Source organism: Mobula birostris, chromosome 9, assembly GCF_030028105.1.
Source record: "Mobula birostris isolate sMobBir1 chromosome 9, sMobBir1.hap1, whole genome shotgun sequence".
Taxonomy (NCBI): Eukaryota; Metazoa; Chordata; class Chondrichthyes; order Myliobatiformes; family Myliobatidae; genus Mobula; species Mobula birostris.
This window is the reverse complement of record NC_092378.1, coordinates 49,708,374-49,727,857: the sequence shown is the minus strand read 5'-3', so window position 1 is coordinate 49,727,857 and position 19,484 is coordinate 49,708,374. Positions and strand designations below refer to the sequence as shown.

General features: G+C 43.7%; 1 protein-coding gene across 5 annotated transcripts in view; it reads left to right on the top strand.

Annotated features, from left to right (window-relative positions):
• large1 (LARGE xylosyl- and glucuronyltransferase 1) overlaps positions 1–19,484 on the top strand; it is a 442,193-nt gene that overhangs the window by 77,332 nt on the left and 345,377 nt on the right. For 2 of the 5 annotated variants that reach the window (XM_072268024.1, XM_072268025.1), the window contains exon 2: positions 2,813–3,013. The exons of the other annotated variants lie outside the window; for them this stretch is intronic. The gene's annotated coding sequence lies outside the window, so the exon portion shown is untranslated. The remainder of the gene's footprint in view (positions 1–2,812; positions 3,014–19,484) is intronic. 5 annotated transcript variants of the gene reach the window in all.

Below are 19,484 nucleotides of genomic sequence, written 5' to 3'. Positions count from 1 at the left end.
CGTGGAGCAGACAGCAAGTTTATAAGTCTGGCGGGAGCAAAGGATGCTGGGAATGGTGATGGAGTGCTGTGGGAGGGTTATGGAACAGGTGGCAGAGGAGGAGTGCAAGGGTGGGGGGGGGATTGTCACGGGTACAGACACAGCCAGCCCCGAGACACCACGCAAGGTTGTTTGATTCCACACAATTGGAAGCAAATGACCCTCCCCTTTTCACAAACATGATTCCCCTCTCTCCCCTTCACACTCATCAGTCCATAATAGAGACCCATATCAGAATCACTAAACACCATAAAATTTGTTTTTTTTTTTGTGGCTGCGGTACAGTGCAGTACATAAAATTACCACTACTGTGCAAAAGTCTTGGGCACCTGAGCTATGTATACGTGCCTAGTTGGGAGAGCGATGAGCAAGGCAAAATGATTATCAGTGGTAGGGTGAGGTCATGGTTGCCAGGGTTCATTGCCAATGGGGCAGTTACTGGACCAGAAGCACTGGCTGGTTTCGTTTGCATTGTGTGTCCTCCCAGCAGCTTGAAATGTGATCCGACTGTCAGGATAACCTAAACCTCCTTTGTAACCAGTTTGGTTTCAGGGTTTAAAGGATCCTGTGATCCTGAGAAAATTTCTCCTCATCGCCCCCAGTCCTGTCTGTACCCAGGGACTGGGGTATTTTCCGAGTTGTTTTTGTTTTGCGATTGCTCACTCCCACTTAGTGATCCTTTCTTGTGACTACACTGTTGTGGCTGCCCATCTCTACGTGTGGTTAGTGGTAGGAAGTGACACACCTTTTATCTTGTGCTTCTTGCAATGAGCTAGGAAATTAAAACCACCCTTGGAGCTGGTAGCAACAGTGGGGGTTCTTGGTTTCAAGTGATGGACCCAGCATCTTGAGGTAAAAATGGGGAGTTGTTACTGTAATTTTCAAAACTTATTTGGAGATGCAGCACTTGCAGCCCAAAGAGACCGTGCCACCTAACTTCACCCAATTAACCTTCTAACCCATACCTCTTTGGATGTGGGAGAACCCAGAGGAAACCCATGTGGTCACGGGGAGAACATATAAGCACCTTACAGGCGGTGGCAGGATTTGAACCCAGGTTGCCGGAGCTGTAAAAGCATTACGTCAATTGCTGCACTACCACGTAAGACAGTAGAATGTTACCCATTGCTTTCATGAGACTTTAAGTTGGTTATACATTTGTTTAAGATGACAATCAGTTTAAAGTCATCCATACTGAAGAGAACAGAGCACGTTATCTCATCTGATAGTTGAGAGCAACACCAGAGGAAGGTGAGGTTTTTCGAGCTGAGGCCCTATAGCTGGTAACAATTGGCTTCCACTGACACCGCACTGGTTTAGCTTGGCATTCATCTCATGTCCTAATTACTGGTTATTGGTATCACTTTGCTCTGTGGCTTCTGGTTTTATGCATATTGGTTCCTGTGACTCTTGTGTTAACTTCAAGTTATGTTGTGAAGGTTAGAACAAGAATAATGGCAGGAATCTTAGCAGTGTGGAGGAATAGAGGGATTTTGGGTTCTACATCCATAGATTGCGCAAGGTTGTTGTACAAATTGATAGACTGGTTAAGCAGGTATATGGCATGTTGGTGTGGGGCAAAAACGATGATTGAGTTCAAGACCTGTGAGGTAGCTGCAATCAGTAAATCTCTGGTTAGACCACACTTGGGGTATTATGTTCAGTTCTAGTCACCTCATTTTAGGAAGGATGTGGAAACATTAGAAAGGGTGCAGAGGAGATTTGCTAGGATGCTGCCTGGATTGGACAGCATGCCTTAACAGTAAAAGCTAGGGCTTTTCTCTTTGGAGCAAAGGATTGATGAGAGCTGACATGATTGCGGTGTATAAAATAATAATAGTCATATAGAGTGGACAGCCAGTGCCTTTTTCCAGAGGACCGATGGCTAATACAAGAGTGCACCAAGGTGAGGGGAGGAAAGTATAGAAGGGTGTCATCAGTTTTTTTGGGGGGCAAGCGCTAAGTGCGTGGAATGTGCTGCTGGGTGGTGGTAGAGGCAGATGCAGATAAATGAAAGACATACAAACGTTTGTACAAAGACTTTTAGATAATTACATGAATGAAAGAAAAGTAGAGGATAATGTAGGAAGGAAGGGTTAGATTGATCTTGGAGTGGGTTTTAAAAATGGGCACAACATTGCGCTGTGCTGTTCTGTGTTCTATGATACCAGTTGGGTGGCATTTCAAAAATAGTCACAAAAACATGTTACAGCAGTGCCAGTTCTTTTACTGTGAAAAGAAGTGAAAATTATTTGTTTTAAATGCAACAAGCATTTAGCTTGATGCTTAAATCTTATTAAAGGCACGTCAATGGTAAAACTCTGAGTGGTCTATTGAAAGGATTCCTCCCTGCTAATGTCCAATTTCTCTGATAGAAAAAGACGAGGAAAGTAGAATACATCCTGAAACAATCTGTCGGTACGAACGACGGGCACTGTGCAACTTGGTGGTGCTCATATCAGTTCCTAGTTCTGGTCAGTCCTTGAGAAAGTTTGAATTGCATTTGGTGGAAATGAGGGATTGAATACATTAGATTAGTTTGGCTGTGTGAGCACTGCATTTGCAGCTGCAAGTAATTCTCCAGCGAGTGAACGTGCCTTGTCTGTGAACACAGAAATCTGTAAGGACCATGAGTAGAATAGGATGTGGTTCTTCCATTTGTGACCCCATTTTGAGGCCGGGTTACCTGATGAGGTCCGATTGCCGTCTTGGTCACTGAATGTGCAGATTTTTGAGTTACTGAACCTGACCTTGGCTGTTGAAACTGTTGCAGGTAAAAGTCTTGCATATTGTTCTATCAAAACCGACCTGACAACGTGGAAGAAGAGCGAGTTTGTTAAATCTGGCGAGAGCGAAGGATGTTGGGAATGATAAGGGTGGAGGGCCGCCAGAGGAGTTTTGGGACGGGTGATGAGAAGGAATGCCATTGGTGGTGGTAGCATGGGTGCAGACATATCCAGCCCTGAGACGCGAGGTAAGGTCATTTGATTCCAGACAATTGGTTTATTGATGTTACAGAATGCCTCCCTGGTGCTTCCCATTCCCCTCCCTTCCCCTTTTCCCAACCATGGCTCCCCTTTCCCTGCCGCCTTCCCACTCTCAGTCCACGATAGAGACCCATATCAGGAATTGGGTTTATCACCCACCCACATATCTCATGAGTTTGTTTTGCAGCTGCAGTACAGTGCAATACATAAACTAACTACGTACTGGCCAAAAGTCTTAGGCACTCTAGTTATGTATGTATGTGCGTGCTTAAGACTTTTTTATATCTGATGCACATCTTCTGGTAACTGATCTACTGGGCTACTGCGCCAAGCCACCTTCAATGCATTTCCCTTTGGGGACTTGCGCATGGAGATAAAATAATGCAAGATGCAGTTAAGATTCTTTTTGGCCTCTGCCTGACATATTAATAGCTACAGGATCGAGCTATATCTATTTCAGAATATCTTTGTTCAGCCAGAAGGGTAAAATGGATTTTGCATTAGTAATTTTCTCAACTCTGAATTACCAGTCCAAAATCTCTGGTTTGGTTGGGAAATTAACGAGCTGAGGAGTAGACTTGAAAGGTGGGGGAAGGGAAGAGAAACACCAAGCGATAGGTGAAAGTTGGGACTTGGGGGGGCGGGGGAGCTGGGTGAAGCAAAGAGCTAGGAAGTTGACTGGTGAAAGAGACAAAAGGTCATGGAAGAAAGAAGGGGGGTGTGGAGGAGCACCAGAGGGGGGCGATGGGCAGGCAAGGGGATAGATAACATGAGAGAGGGACAAGGGGATGAGAAACAGTGAGGTGGGGTGGTGGAGGCATTACTGGAAGTTTGAGAAATTGATGTTAAGCTCATACTCCCCAGCTTTTTTTACTCCAGCCCTGCCTGGAGGGTTTCAGCCCAAAACATCAACTGTACTTTTCTTTCTATAGGTGCTGCCTGGTCTGCTGAGTTCCTCTGGCATTTTGTGTGCGTTGCTTGGATTTCCAGCATCTGCAGATTTTCTCTTGTCTGTGGTCCTCAATATAGCGGCGGGTTTAAGGCCATGAATCTGTTTTGAATGTAATGAGCAGTAAGATGTAGTGGAGTTGTGGATGCACAATGGAAACAGGCCCTTTGAGGACATCAATCATCAAGTGTCCATTTACCTTCACTCTATATTGATCATGTTTTTTCTTCTCAGATTCTGCCACTCGTCTACAGTCTAGGGGTAATTTACTGTGATTAAATTAACTTGCCATCCCACACGTCTTTGGGACGAGGGAGGAGGTCGGAACGCCCAGAGGAAACCTATGCTGTCCCAGGGTAAACTTGCACAGTCCACATAGCACCTGAGGTCAGGATTGATCCTGGGTCTCATGTGCTTGAAGGAAGCTGCACCACCAAGTCTTTGTGGTGTAACTTGTGCCAATTTATCCAAATTCAAGGACTAAGTACCATATCTCTAGGGTTGTCTTAAACTCAGATTGTTTATATGTCAGTTTAACCTTGGGGTATGTTGCTAATAAGACATTGCCTTTACAAACACAGATGTAAAACAACTGGTAGGTTTCTTTCTAGACTTCAGTAACTTGTGATACTGAGAATACCTAATGAGCCTTATTTGGGTGTCCCTGAAATCTAAATTATACCCATATCTAGCGCTCAAGAATAAATCTCATGTTCTGGTTATTTATTGCTATTTATTTATATTTGCATTTGCACAGTTTGTTGTCTTCTGCACTCTGGTTGATCTTTCACTGATCCTGTTATAGTTACTATTCTATAGATTTGCTGAGTATGCCTAAAAGAAGATGAATCTCTGGGTTGAATGTGGTGACTTATATGTACTTTGATAATAAAATTCACTTTGAACTTCTAAACTTAGCTATTTGTTTTTCATTAGCCATAATTATTTTCTGCCAGAGCTTTGTCAAGTTTCTCATTTATCAGCCATTTGTGGAATTTAGACTGTTTCTAATCTAACTCTTGATTCCCCCCCACCGCCCCTGCTGCCTGCCTGCATGACACAAATGCTTTCCTCAGGCTCTGCTTGTTCCTTGTAATTCTTCATGCCAGTGCAGGTTCCTGCAGAGTACCTTGCAGGGCAGCAGCAAGCTCGCCCAAGTTTGTGGCCTATATTCAAACATCACCCAAAATAATTAAATGGTAGTTCTTTGTATGTGTTGTGTGAGACTTTACTGTATGAAGAGGAAAACTGGCTGCGCTGTTTGCATACGTGCCAGCTTCCAGTACTTTGCAAAAGTAATTTGTTGCTTGTTAAGTGCTTTGGGGTATCCTGTGAATTAAATCTATAAAACTGAATAGTGTAAGCGATTTAACCGCTATCAATCTACCAGGCTTTTGCAGAAAGCAGAATCTTGTGATTGGCTTGCCTGAGGGTTTAGTTTATTTGGAAAGGAGACAAATGATCTAATTTGACAGTTGTTGATTTGGGTAAATTGCTCACCTTGAAAGGGGCATTGCGTATTAGGATATGACCACAAATGAGAGATTGAGGACAGAAAGGACAGAACCCAGGTCATTGTAAGCCTTTTGTTTAAAAAAAATCCATTAATAAATAGCAATTTAGCAATGATAATATTCCACACACTTTCTCCTACCCGATACCAAACCTAACTTTCTGCTCTTTTCTCTCTTGCATATATCCACCTACCCTTGAAACGCATCACGGAGTCTACTTCAGCTCACCCTGAATTAAGTTCTACATTCTGGCCGCGTTTCAAATCAAGATGTTTTTCCTTGGTAGCTTGCCTGAGTTCCTTTATGACAGTTACACGTTACTGACCAGCAAATGTTATCAAAGTCATTCGAATAAAACGAGTCAGCCATTGCTGTCACCATAGGAAGTACCAGAATTTTTTTAAAGTAAGGTTGATCATTGAAAGCATTTGTTGAAAGCAATGACATTTCCCTATAGAGCCTTGAATGCATAGGTGTTTAGAAAAAAAAACGGGTCACCAGAATATATCGTAACATCATATTCAATTTGGTTACTCTTAAAAGATATTTTTAATAACTTTAATATGAAAATACAACTGCTCTGCCCAAGTTCACAAGAAATTGCAGAGTTGTAAATGCAGCCCAATCTATCATGCAAACCAGCCGCCGCCTCCATCGACTCTATCTACACTTCCCACTGCCCTGGGAAAGCAGACGAGACCATCAAGAGCACTTCCCACCCCAGCCTTTCTCTTCTCACCCCTACATGGGCAAATGATGCTGGAGCTTGGGAACATGTATTGCCAGGACAGCTTCTTTCCCAGTGATAATCAGACTAATGGTGAACGCAAACAGGAGGAAATCTGCAGATGCTGGAATTTCGAGCAACACACGTAAAAGTTGCTGGTGAACGCAGCAGGCCAGGCAGCATCTCTAGGAAGTGGTACAGTCGACGTTTCGGGCCGAGACCCCTCATCAGGGATGAACTCTGGATCCCTCAGTCTACCTCATCTTGGCCCTTGCACCTCACTTTTTCCAACTGTAAAACTTTTTCTGCATTTTATGGGTACAGATAGCACTAAATGAGTGGCTGAGGAGATGGGCAGGGCTTCAAGTTCTTGGATCATTGGAATCTTTTCGGGGGAAGGGGTGACCTGTACTAGAGGGGTGGGTTCCACCAGAGTTGGAGGGGAAGCAATATACTGGCGGGGTGGTTTGCTAATGCTACTCGAGAGTTTAAACTCGTTTTGCAGGGGCTAGGATCTGGAGCACGAGGTCAGTAAGTGAAGGATCAGGTCGGAAGGTAGATACCGGGAAAAGGGTTTAAGGGCAAAATTGAAATAGCAGGTATGATGGGTCAGATAGTTTGAAGTGTGGATATTTTAATGCTCAGAATTTTATGGGTAAAAGTGAATTTAGAGCATCAATCAGTACATGGCACTACAATGTACTTGGTTGAGAGAGGGGCCGGAATGGAAGGTTAAAATACCAGGATTTTGAAGTTTTAGAAAATAGAGGAGGAGGTAAGACGGTTGGAGTTGCTCTACTTGTCACGGACAATATCACAGTTGTACTCAGGGGAGATATAATGGAGGAGTCAAACACTGAGTCCATTTGAGTTGAACTCGGGCATAGGAAGGGTGCGATCACATCGATTGATTGGATTACAGAGCCCCTCCCCTCCCCAATAGTCAGTGGGACATTGAGGAACAGATATGTAATTAGATTAAGGAAACGTGTAAAAATAATAGGATTGTTGTCATGGGGGATTTCAGCTTCCCTAATATAAACTTGGGACCTTAGTGTAAGGGTTTGGATAGGGCAGAATTGAAGTGCATCGAGGAAGGATTCCTAAATCAATATGTGGATGGCCCGACAAAAGGATGGGCAGTATTGGACCAGGTGTTGGATAATGAACCTGGATAGTGACTGAGCAGTCAGGGAACAGTGACCACAACTCCTTAACCTTCAAGGTAGTTATAGATAGGTTAGGATTGTCTTTGCAAGAGAGTTTTAAATTGGAGTAGGGCAAATCATGAGGACATTGGGCAGGAACCAAGAAGGGTTAATTGGGAACACCTTTTTTATGACAAGTCCTCATCAGACATGTAGAGAGTGTTAAGGATCAATTACACAGAGTACAGGAAAGGTATGTTTCAGTTAGGAAGGAAGGATGGGGGTGGAAAGGTAAGAGAACCTTGAATGTCCAGAGAGGCGATGGATTTAGTCAAAAAGATAAAGGAAAAGTTTGTGAAACTTCAGAAGTTGAGGTCAAACAGATAACGTGAGTATAAAGAAGCCAGAAAAGAACTATTGGGAAAGCTGGGGGGGGGGCATGGATGAAGGGGAAACCCAATGCATTCTATATATACATCGTGAGCAGGAGGATAACTAGGGAGAGGGTAGGACCACTTCAGGATAAGGCGGGGGGAGCATTTACTTAGATGTGGGGAATGTGAGTGAGATACTGTGCTTCAGTATTTACCAAGGAAAAGGACAGAGGACTAGGAGATCAGTGCTGAGTGTATAAATATGTTAGCGTGTTTTGAGGTAGAGGAGGAAATGAGTGTTAAGGTGATTAAGTCCCCAGCACCTGATGGGACTTACTCCAGGTTATTGGAAGAGGCAGGAGACGAGATTGCTGGGGCTGTGACCAGTATCTTTGTCCTCACTAGGCAAAGGGGAGGTCCCATTGGACTAGAGAGTGGCTAATGTTGTATGAACAAGGGAAAACCCTGAGAACTATAGACCAGTGAGTTTCATGTCAATCGTAGGGAAATTGCTGGAGAAAAATCTTAAGGATAGGACACATGAGCATTTGGAAACCCATGGCCTTGTTATGGTCTTGTGCAGGGAAGATCCTTTCTTACAAACCTGATTGAGTTTTTTTGACAAGGTGACAAAAGGGATTGATGAAGAAATGGTGGTGGAAGTTGTCTATGTGAATTTTAGTAAGGTGCTTGACAAAGTCCCTCATGGGAGGCCAATCCAGAAGGTTATGATGCTTAGGGATCATGGCAAATTGGCTGTTTGGATTCAGAACTGGTTTGCACATAGGGTAGTGATTGAAGGGACTTGTTCAAGCTGGAAATCTGCAATTAATGGTGTTCTGCAATGATCTGTGCTGGAACCTCTGCTGTCTGTGATGTCCATAAATGACCTGGATGAAAATGTAGATTTGCGGATGATACCAAGGTTGGTGAAGCTGTGGATAGAGTAGAAGACTGGCAAAGAATAAAGCATGAAATGGATCATTTGCAGATGTGTGCAGAGAAATAGCAGATGGACTTTAACCCAGATAAGAGTGAGGGCACCTTGGTAGAGCAAATGCAATGAAACAGTGTACAGGTTTCCCCCGCCATCCGAAGGTAGAGCGTTCCTATGAAACGGTTCGTAAGTCGAAATGTCGTAAAGCGAAGAAGCAATTACCATTTATTTATATGGGAAAATTTTGTGAGCGTTCGCAGACCCAAAAATAACCTACCAAATCATGCCAAATAACATAAAACCTAAAATAACAGTAACATATAGTAAAAGCAGGAATGATATGATAAATACACAGCCTATATAAAGTAGAAATACTTCTCTACAACGATTGCCTGCACAGATCTCCGTAGCGAAAATCTCACGCAAGCGCTGTTGGCATAAACGCGCTCTCCAGTAACCTTTAAACTATGAAGCTGCCAAATCTACCAAATTACACGTAAAAATAAACAGCCTATATAAAGTAGAAATAATGTATGTACAGTGCAGTATCACTTACCGGAATTGGGAAAACAGTGCCGAGCGCACTGGTGATGGTGTGTTAGACTGAGTTGTTGCAGGCTGGGTGGTGCCCTGGCCCCCACCCTCCGGGCCGCCGACCCGATACATTGCCGTGAAGAATGCAGCGGTAACCGGGAGGCACTCAGCACATCTTTAAGAAAAAAGCCGAAATAAACATGCTAATTAATTAGATGCTGCCCGGCACGTAAATGTCGGCCCAGATCAGAGGCGATGCAATCGGCAATCGCCTCTGATCTGCGCCGACATTTACGTGCCGGGCAGCATCTAATTAATTAGCATGTTTATTTCGGCTTTTTTCTTAAAAATGTGCTGTGTGTCTCCTGGCTACCGCTGCGTTCTTCGCAAATCGGTACAGTATCTCTCCGGGGCCCGGGTGTTGTTGTGGTGGGACACGGGGGTGTCATCTCATCGTCGATCAGGGCAGGCAGCTCATCTTCTCCTATGACTACCCGCCTCGATGTCGAAGGTCGAGGTTCGTCGTCTGCTGTGGCTGATGCGGAAGGCTTGCTTGATTGCTGAGCCTCGTGCATTTTTCTATCATACAGTTGTTTGTAAGTACTCAAACCATCCTACAAATATCCCCTAAACCTACGTACCCTTTCAAAATTAAAGTCGTACTTTATCATTGCAGCGAAAATCTCACGCAGTTGCTTCACTTTCTGCATTCAGTTTCGATTGTTATCCTTTCCTCTTCCAATTGCATCAGCTCTTCATCTGTCAGATCTTGGTCATGGGATGCCAAAACTGCTTCAACATCATCTTCATCAACTTCCACAAGCCAAACTCACTTTGTTCTTGCTTCGTTCACCACAATCGAAATGCTTAATTATGTCTAGTTTTACGCTAAGTGTAACACCCTTACTCTTTCAGGCTTTTCCAACACCTTAGAACTCATCTTGCTAACGGCTGCTCAATGCAACGTGTTTCAGCAATGCCGTTCCGAATCCGGGGCAGAGCTGCTGCTCGGGGCTTTTATCGCGCACTGATTTTATCGCGCGCTGCCTTTCTTCGTAACAGTGAAAGCACCTTCTGAAAGCAAAAACAGGGTACTAATGTAGGTCTTTCGTAACAGTGCGGTTTCGTAAAGTGAACGTTCGAAAAGCGGGGGACATCTGTACTGTTAAGGGTAAGATCCTTAAGTATTGCTGAGCAGAGAGACCTTGGGATCTAAGTTCATAGCTTCTTGAAAGTGGTTACGCAGGTCGATAGGGTGGTTAAGAAAGCTTATGGAATGCTTGCTTTTATTAATTCAAAAGTCAAGATGTTGCAACTTTATAAAAATCTAGTTAGGCCACATACAGAGTACTGCACCCAGTTCTGGTTGCCTCATTATAGGAAGGATGTTGAATCTTTGGGGAGGGCGCAGAAGAGGTTTACCAGGATGCAGCCTGGTTTAGAGGGCATGTACTATCATGAGAGGCTGGACAAACTTGGGTTGTTTTCTTTGGAGTGGCAGGGGCTGATGGGAAATCTGTTAGAGGTTTATAACATTGAGAAGCATCGATGGAGTACACAAAGTTGTTTTTTTGTCCCAAGGTAGAAATATGTAATACCAGAGAGTGTGCATTGAAGGTGAGAGGTGGTAGGTTCAAAGGAAATGTGAGGGGTAAGTTTTTATCTCAGTGGTGGATGGCCTGGAATGGGCTGCCTGATGTGATGGTAAAGGCAAGTACGTTTGAGGGTTTTAAAGCTAGGCACATGGATGTGAGGAAGATGGAAGGGTATGGACATCATAGGTAGGAGGAATTAGTGTTTGGATGTTTTTGATTTATTTTTCAGCTGGATCGGCACAACACTGGGTGTTCCTGTGGTGGACTGTTCTTTGTTCTGTTCTATTTCTTCCTTTCTGTCTACCTCAATGTATCTACAGAAAGATCCGTTTAAATGGCAAGGAAGCAAACAAGTGAAAATCTGCAGATACAGAAAATTGAAATAAAACACACAAAATGCTGGAAGAACTCAGCAGGCCGGGCAGCATCTATGGAAAAGAGTTGACGGTCGGCGTTTTGGGCCAAGACCCTTCATCAGGACCGTTCACCATCCTGGTGAAGTGTCTCGGCCCGAAATGTCAACTGTTTACTCTTCTCCATAAGTGCTGCCTGGCCTGCTGTGTTCCAGCATTTTTTTGTGGCACACAAACAAAACCTTGTCACTCTATCTCATAATGTGATAATAATAAACCAATTATGAATTAGTCATTAAAAACAATCATGCATGAGTGTTGCATGGCAGCTGAAGATATTTGCAACTTCTACTGGATTTTTCCACTTCTGCGAAGCACTGGAGGCGAACAAGAATCTTATCAGGGTTCCAAATGAGAGTAGATTAGTATGCAGGCGCTCCCTAAGTTACTGATGACCCGGCCTAAGGAAATCTGATTTAATGCAAATTTCCTATATATTTGGAAAACATTTTTCAAGACTACAAAATGCTTTGTGGTATTTATTAATGTCTGGATGCAGTCTATATTTCCATTGAAACATGTTTTTATCCTACCTCATCAGGACACTGGAAATATGTTTGCATTATATATTTCCAGTGTTATGATGAAGGGTCATAGCACAAAGGGTCATGACTCTTTATTCCTTTCCATAGAGCCTGTCTGACCTGCTGAGTTCCTCCAGCATTTTGTGTGTGTTGCTCTGGATTTCCAGTATCTGCAGTCTCTTGTGTTTATACAGTATATTTCCATTAGTTTAATTATGGGTAATGATAGGGTGATTATTCAATGAAGTGAATTGTACAAAGAGATATGATACTGGTTAATACTGAAAAGGGACTTGTGGAGAAATTGGCTTCCAGATGTCTCTGAGGACCAGAATCCTCAGCTAACCCAGGGACAGTATAACATCTTAATGTCTAATGGCCTATTCCAGTGATTCGTTCTATTTACATTTTTCTCAGTTGATCCATCATGTTAATTTAGCATTGCAAATGTCGAGCTGCTTGTCATTCAAAGTCATTCACTGTACAATCTCGTTCATCACCAGTGCAGATGGCTCGTAGATGGGACATGGTGCAATATAAAAGTGTCAGCCATGAGGATGTGTCACATGCTCCCCTCTGCATCACTGCGATCGTATAGCGCCCCATCGAGTCCTCTCCTCTGATTTTTTTTCCCCCCATCTTATTCTCTCCTCCCCCCCCCCCACCCCATTCTCATCTTTTTGTTTGAGGAAGAAAAGGGATGCAACAAACTTTGTTTCCTGAGATGGGATATTGAAAGGGAAATGGATCAGCCATGATGAAATGTCAGTGTAGACATGATGGACCAGTTGGCCTACTTCTGCTCCTACAGTGTGCCTTTTGTCTTGTGGGAAGTTCTGTACTAAAGGGCGAGATTAAGCACATTTCCTGGAGATCATACACAAAATACTGGAGGAACTCAACAGATCAGGTAGCACCTGCTGAGGAGGAATGAAGAGACAATGTTTCAGGCTGAGATATCTTCATGAGTCCTGATGAAAGGTCTCTGCCCAAAACATTGGGTCTTCATTCCTCTCCATGGATGCTGCCTGACCTGCTGAGCTTCTCCACCATTTTGTGTGTGTTCATCTGGATTTCCAGCATCTGTAGAATCTTGTATGTTTGATTTCCTGGAGATGATGGATTTGATGAAATGGGAACAATTCCTACATCTCCCTTTCCCTTCACCATTTACACCTCGGACTTCAACTACCGCACAGAGTCTTGTCATCTTCAGAAGTTTTCTGATGACTCTGCATTAGTTGGATACATCAGCAAGGGAGATGAGGCTGAGTACAGGGCTACGGTAGGAAACTTTGTCACATGGTGTGAGCAAAATTATCTGCAGCTTAATGTGAAAAAGATTAAGGAGCTGGTGGTAGACGTGAGGAGAGGAGAGCTAAGGTACCGGTGACCCCTGTTTCCATCCAGGGGGTCAGTGTGGACATGGTGGAGGATTACAAATACCTGGGAATATGAATTGGCAATAAACTGGACTGGTCAAAGAACACTGAGGCTGCGTCTCTATTTCCTGAGGAGACTGAGATCCTTTAATATCTGCTGGACGATGCTGAGGATGTTCTATGTGTCTGTGGTGGCCAGTGCTATCATGTTTGCTGTTGTGTGCTGGGGCAGCAGGCTGAGGGTAGCAGACACCAACAGAATCAACAAACTCATTCGTAAGGCCAGTGATGTTGTGGGGATGGAACTGGACTCTCTCACGGTGGTGTCTGACAAGATGATGCTGTCTAAGTTGCATGCCATCTTGGTCAATGTCGCCCATCCACTACATAATATACTGGGTGGGCACAGGAGTACATTCAGCCAGAGACTCATTCCACCGAGATGCAACACAGAGCGTCATAGGAAGTCATTCCTGCCTGTGGCCATCAAACTTTACAACTCCTGCCTTGGAGGGTCAGACACCCTGAGCCAATAGACTGGTCCTGGACTTATCATAATTTACTGGCATAATTTACATATTACTATTTAACTATTTATGGTTCTATTACTATTTATTATTTATGGTGCAACTGTAACAAAAACCAATTTCCCCCGGGATCAATAAAGTATGACCATGACTACAGGACCTGATGGGTTAGCTGAACTTCTCTGGCCAGAATGTATAGAACCAAAGATCATTGTTTGAAAGTGAGGTGATGACTACTCAGGACAGGTGAGATATAATGCCACTTTTTTTTCCGTACACAATAGAGGTAGGCATCTGTGGAGACTTGGTCCGTGATTATGCTCACCACTTCTGTACCTTATGTGGCAGTATGCTTGTGCAGAATGGAATGAACTCAGGGTACTGGGCCTCCGTGGAGCTCTGTAGATCATAGGGGTGCTGTAGGAATATAAACCACTGCAATTTATAACCACCATAGCTTGGCATAGCCCTTGCTCAACCATTACAATGAAATTTGGTGATTAATCTTGGTTCCACCTCGAGTACAAAAATACCACGATGAAGCAACACCAAATCTGGATAGTTTATGTCATGCGGATGCTTGACTTGCATCTCCCTTCAAGTAGGAGTAAAAGATCTATTTGGGAAGGTCAGAGAGCCTCTGGTGGGCAGCGGAAGTACTTCAAAGATGATATCAGAATCAGCCTGAAGAAATTCAATATTGCATCTATAAACTGGGAAGACATTGAGCTCAATAGATACATTTGGAGGAAATATGTTTTGGAAAATCTGCAATGGAAATACCTAAAAGTTAGTTGCCAACCTAGTGAAGCTATATTACAGGGTCGCATGTGTGTTGAAACCCTCAGCTTTGAGCCAGCCATCCTAGCCAATATTAACGCAATCCCATTTCTGCTGTACAGCCAGCCACCCCTCTATGGACTCTGTCTACACTTCTCACTGCCTCTGTAAAGCAGCCAGCATAATGTAAGACCCCATGTACCCAGGATATTCCCTTCTTCCCTCTCCCATCAGGCAGAAGATACTAAAGCCTGAAAGCATGTACCATTGGGCTCAAGAACAGCTTCTATCCTCGTGTTATCAAACTACTGAATGGACCTCTTGTACAACAAAATGGTGTCTGGATCTCACAATCTACCTTGTTATGACCTTGCACATTGTTTTCCTGCACTGCACTTTCTCTGGTGCTTTATTCTGCATTGTTAGTGTTTTTTTAACCTTGTTCTACCTCAATGCCGTGTGTAATGATTTGATCTCTATGAACAAAATGCAGGACAAGCTTTTCACTGTATCTTGATACTTGTGTCAATAATATATCAATGTAAATCTCCATTTACCACAACCCCAAGAATACCTTACACTCTTAACTATATCTTTCACTTCAACATTCAAGTTATTTTTCTGAGTGGCTTCCTTGCTGAGCCATTTCCCATCCTCAGGTTCTGAAGTGTTTCAGTCTCTCCTGCTGTCTAACCTAACCTGACAAACTCCTGATGAAGTGTCTCAGCCCAAACTGCCAAATGCTTATCCCTCTACATCGATGCTGCTTGCCTTGCTAAGGACTTCAGCATTTTGTGTGCGTGGCTCAAGATTTCCAGCATCTGAAGAATTTGACCTTTCCCTAGTCCAGTAAATGTAAAATCTTAAGCTATGCATCCTTACCTATCCTCTTGTCCATTTTCCATTGTAGCATTCTTTATAGTTGTATTTCTTGGACCTGTCCATCAGGTCACTTTAGTAGTGACTTACCAAAGTGCTCGAAACTCACCCAGTGATTGAACCTTTAGTTTCTGTTGTGCTTTCCACTTTGCTTCAGAGATCCTTAATTTTCCTTGCTTTATTTTTTTCTCTTGCAGCCTACTTGGGGCTGTTTTCAGTCCTGCACTAAATTGCATGCATCTTCCTGCAGATGCCATGTGAATCACAGTGCTAGGGGCAGGTTTTCAGTTTGCATAACCTACCGGGAGGGTGGTTTTAAAACTGATGCCATTGGCAGCCTTCGTTGTCGTAAAGGGAAATCAAAGTTAGAGTGAGCAAAAAGCAGTTGCTACTCTTGCTCTTGTCTGTTCCCTCTCTACAGCTCAGTAATGATGAATCTTGTCTGCTTCCACAGGCATTCAAACTGGTGAGCAAACACAGTGGAGGAAAGTCTTTTAAAAAGAAAAAAATGAAAAGCAATCTCCCAGAACATTTTTTTTTAAACTTCTACATATTCTCTAATAGAGTGGTACATACAATCAATATTGTCCTCTGAATAAAATCTGCACTTGGACTGCATGAGGGAGAGACTTTTATTGGCATGGTGGTTTTTTTTTATGCACAGCAGAAAGGACTCCAAGATAGTTACTGAAAAACACATAATTTTAAATGGCTCTTGGCAGCTGAATGTACAATGGTTGTAAAAACTGTTTCGTAGGAGTTTGGTTTTGTATTCAGGTTGGTACAACACACTAGTCAACAAATTGTGATGCTGCATTAGAAATCGCCGCATTGTATGCAGTCTGCCCACATTTGGCAGTGCTGTTGACCTTAAATAATAGGGGCCACCCCCCCCCCCCAAGAGTAAAGACATGAAGAAGAGGCACTCCCTCGTCATTGAAGGCGTCTTGCTTCCATTGCAGTTCGGTGACTTCTGATGAAGCGGATGTGGGAACGTCTACAGATTGGGCAAAAGGCAGATGACGGGTGGGTGACCTGCGCAGTAGTGCGTTCCTTTTGTCTCTTGTGCTGCACTTCCGTATACTTCCAGCGCAAGGTTTGCAATGCCAGCCCGAATGCTGTTGCTGCTCCTGAGCAGATGAATGGGCCAGAGCCTCCCAGACGTTCAGTAGGAATGATGCCATTTTTCTTCAGACGTTTGTGTGTGGGTAGTTTCCTCCGTCAGCCTCTACGACGATAAGGGTTTGCTTCCATTTGGGACCACAGCACCAGTCCTGTGTTCTGCCTTAAATTCCTTTCAAATCCATGTAAAACAAGGAGAGGCATCATACTGATGGACCCGCAGCATTTACTTTGAAGCTGATTGGATTTATGAAGAGGTTGCAACAGGCACAAACTGCTGGAGGAGCTCAGCAAGTCGGGCAGCATCTATGGAAGTGAATAAACAGTTGACGATTTGGGTTGAGGTCCTGAAGAAGGGTCTCGCCCTGAAACTCTGGCTGATTATTCATTTCCATAGATGCTGCTTGACCTCCTGAGCTCCTCTCGCATTTTGTGTGTGTATGTGTTGCTTTGGATTTCCAACACCTGCAGACATTTTTTTTGGTTGGTTAACATTTGCGTCATTGTGTAGGCCAAGGAAAGTGTTGAAAAGTCGTGAGAAAACTAGTCGGTGCTAACTGAAGGTGGAGTGCTACAATTCTTAATGCATTGGTGCCTTGGTTTGCCTACCGGATCGATGGAGCAGAAAGTTGTGTGTTCAAACTGGGTGCAAACATAACTGGACAGATGCTTTGAATATTTTCTTGCTGCTCTTCAGGTGGGGTAAGCTTTCAGAATATCTGCTTGGTCATGCAGCTAAGAAGAATGAGTACTACTTTGGACCCCAGATCAGCATACATGAAGGCTGGTGTCCCCCCCCCTCCCCACCCCTGGGTCTGAGTTGTAGTTCCATGCTATCAGGGGGAGCAAGGTCCTTGGTCTAGTGTTTAGGCTCCCAGCATCTGCAAGTCCAGAGTTTGAGGTCTGGTGATCGGCAGGTCCTGGGCCAATGCCAAGGATCGAAGCAAAAGTCTGGAAGTAGAGGCCCATTGACAGGAGTACCCGGGTCTGCTAATCTCTGTGAGTCCACTGGGGTAATTGATGGCCCAATGTCTCCATATCCATGTCCGAATCGTAGTCCGCTGGAGGCCAAAGAAGACAGTCCACCCTGGGGTTAGAGGACTGTGTTTGAGCATAGATGGGAAGGAGGAACAACAATTTTTTTGATATTGCTTGTAGTGTTCTGTGTTTCTATGCTGAACATTGTGGGCTTACCGTGTGGCAACACTCGTGGGCTGTCCTAGCACACCCACGGGTGTGTTGGTTGTTAACGCAAAAGATGTAATTCACTGTTTGTACACATGATAAATGAATTTGGACTGTCTCATCCGTCTTTGTGGAAGAGAAGTGGCCAATGGATGCCCCTCAGCTGACCAACATCGTCAAATGTCCAATAGAAACGTGCCCGACTGTGCAAACTAACTAACGAGTCCTTGCTCACAACAGGTTGGGTGTTCAGCTTGACGATGACTGGCCTTCATGGTGCAGAGCAGTCTGCCAGTTCCAATCAGGTGTTAAATAAAAATGGTTTCTTTGGCTACAGGAGCTCAAGGGGGCAAGTGCAAAATGGGGCACGGTGGCTAAGATTTGTCAATGTTCTCCATTTTGCCCGTGCAAGTATTGAAGGTTAGTTGAGAAATTGTCTAAGTACGTGTTCACTGTTAAAGAAAACTGGCACTAGTGTAGCAGTTAGCTTAATGCTATTAGTGCCAGTAACATGGGTTCAATTCCCACTGCTATCTGTAATAAGTTTGTACTCTTGCCCTGCGAACATGTGGTACACTTTCCTCCGACATTCCAAAGATGTACGTGTAAGTAGTTAATTGGTCATATTGATGTAATTGGGATCACAGGCTAGCTGGGCCAGAAGGGCCTGTTACCTTACTGCCTCTGAAAATATAAATACAAACTAATATTTTGGAAACAAGTGACGTCCCCAGGTATTTTACAATCAATGCTTCTCTAAAGCAGCACTGCTGTTGAAATGCAGGGAAAAAGTGGAAGATCAATGCACAGCATGATCCCACAACATGGGCATGATCTTACCCTTTTTTTTAAAAGGGTTCTACTTCTGGGCTAAATATCAGCCGGGGACCAAGAAGTTCCTTTCTGCTTTTCTTCAAAGTAAGTTTCTTCACTTTGCACTGAGTCAAATTTCCTTTGATTTCATTGTACAAATGTATGTGAATCTGCCAAGTAAACATGAGGGCTTTGATCTTAGCTATCCCTTCTGACACTTCTATTCCCCATGAGTCTCCTTACGAATTTTCCTCAGAGGGCCAGTATCTCTCTTTCCCCCGTTGAAATTCAAAATAATTCAAAGGTTTTTGATTGATCTTTTCCTTCCAATATTCTCACTTGAATAGCTGGCCTGGACTGGGCATAGTTGAAATGAGGAAATCAGAGGCATCCTTTGCAGCATGCGTAGGAGGTATGCTGAGGTTCAAACACCATCTCAGTACTTGGGTTTCCTTACACCCTTCCTGCGGTGATCAGTAGTTCAAAAATGAAAGGAGTTTAAAAATATTTATTCACCTGGAATCCACCTCACATTCCATCATTAGAGATGCATCTAAATCATCCGTATAATTAGATGTGACTGATGTAGTTTTAGATCAGGTTGAACTGTGTGCTTTAACACAAGCATATCCATGTTAAACGAGGCATGCATAGGTTTGATTCCATGTCTCACTGAGCATCTCCAACTGAGCACAGGTGATAGATAAAGACGAAGGAACTTTCTGTGGACTTCAGGAAGGGTTGAGCGGTTTCAATTTCCTGGGCATCAGCATCTCGGAAGATCTATCCTGCGCCCGACACATTAATATTATGAGAAAGGTACACCAATGGCCAAATCTCATTAGGTTTGGCATGTCACCAAAGACTCTAGAAAATTCTACAGATGCACCGTGGAGAGCACGCTGACTGGTTGTTGCTTCGCTGCCTGGTAAAGAGGCTCCAATGCAAAGGGTCAGAAAAAACTGGAGAAGGTTGTGAACCGGCCAGCTCCGTCATGGATACCAGAATAAGAAAAGTATGACCACATTAGTGGGAGTCCCAGTCAATATCTGGAA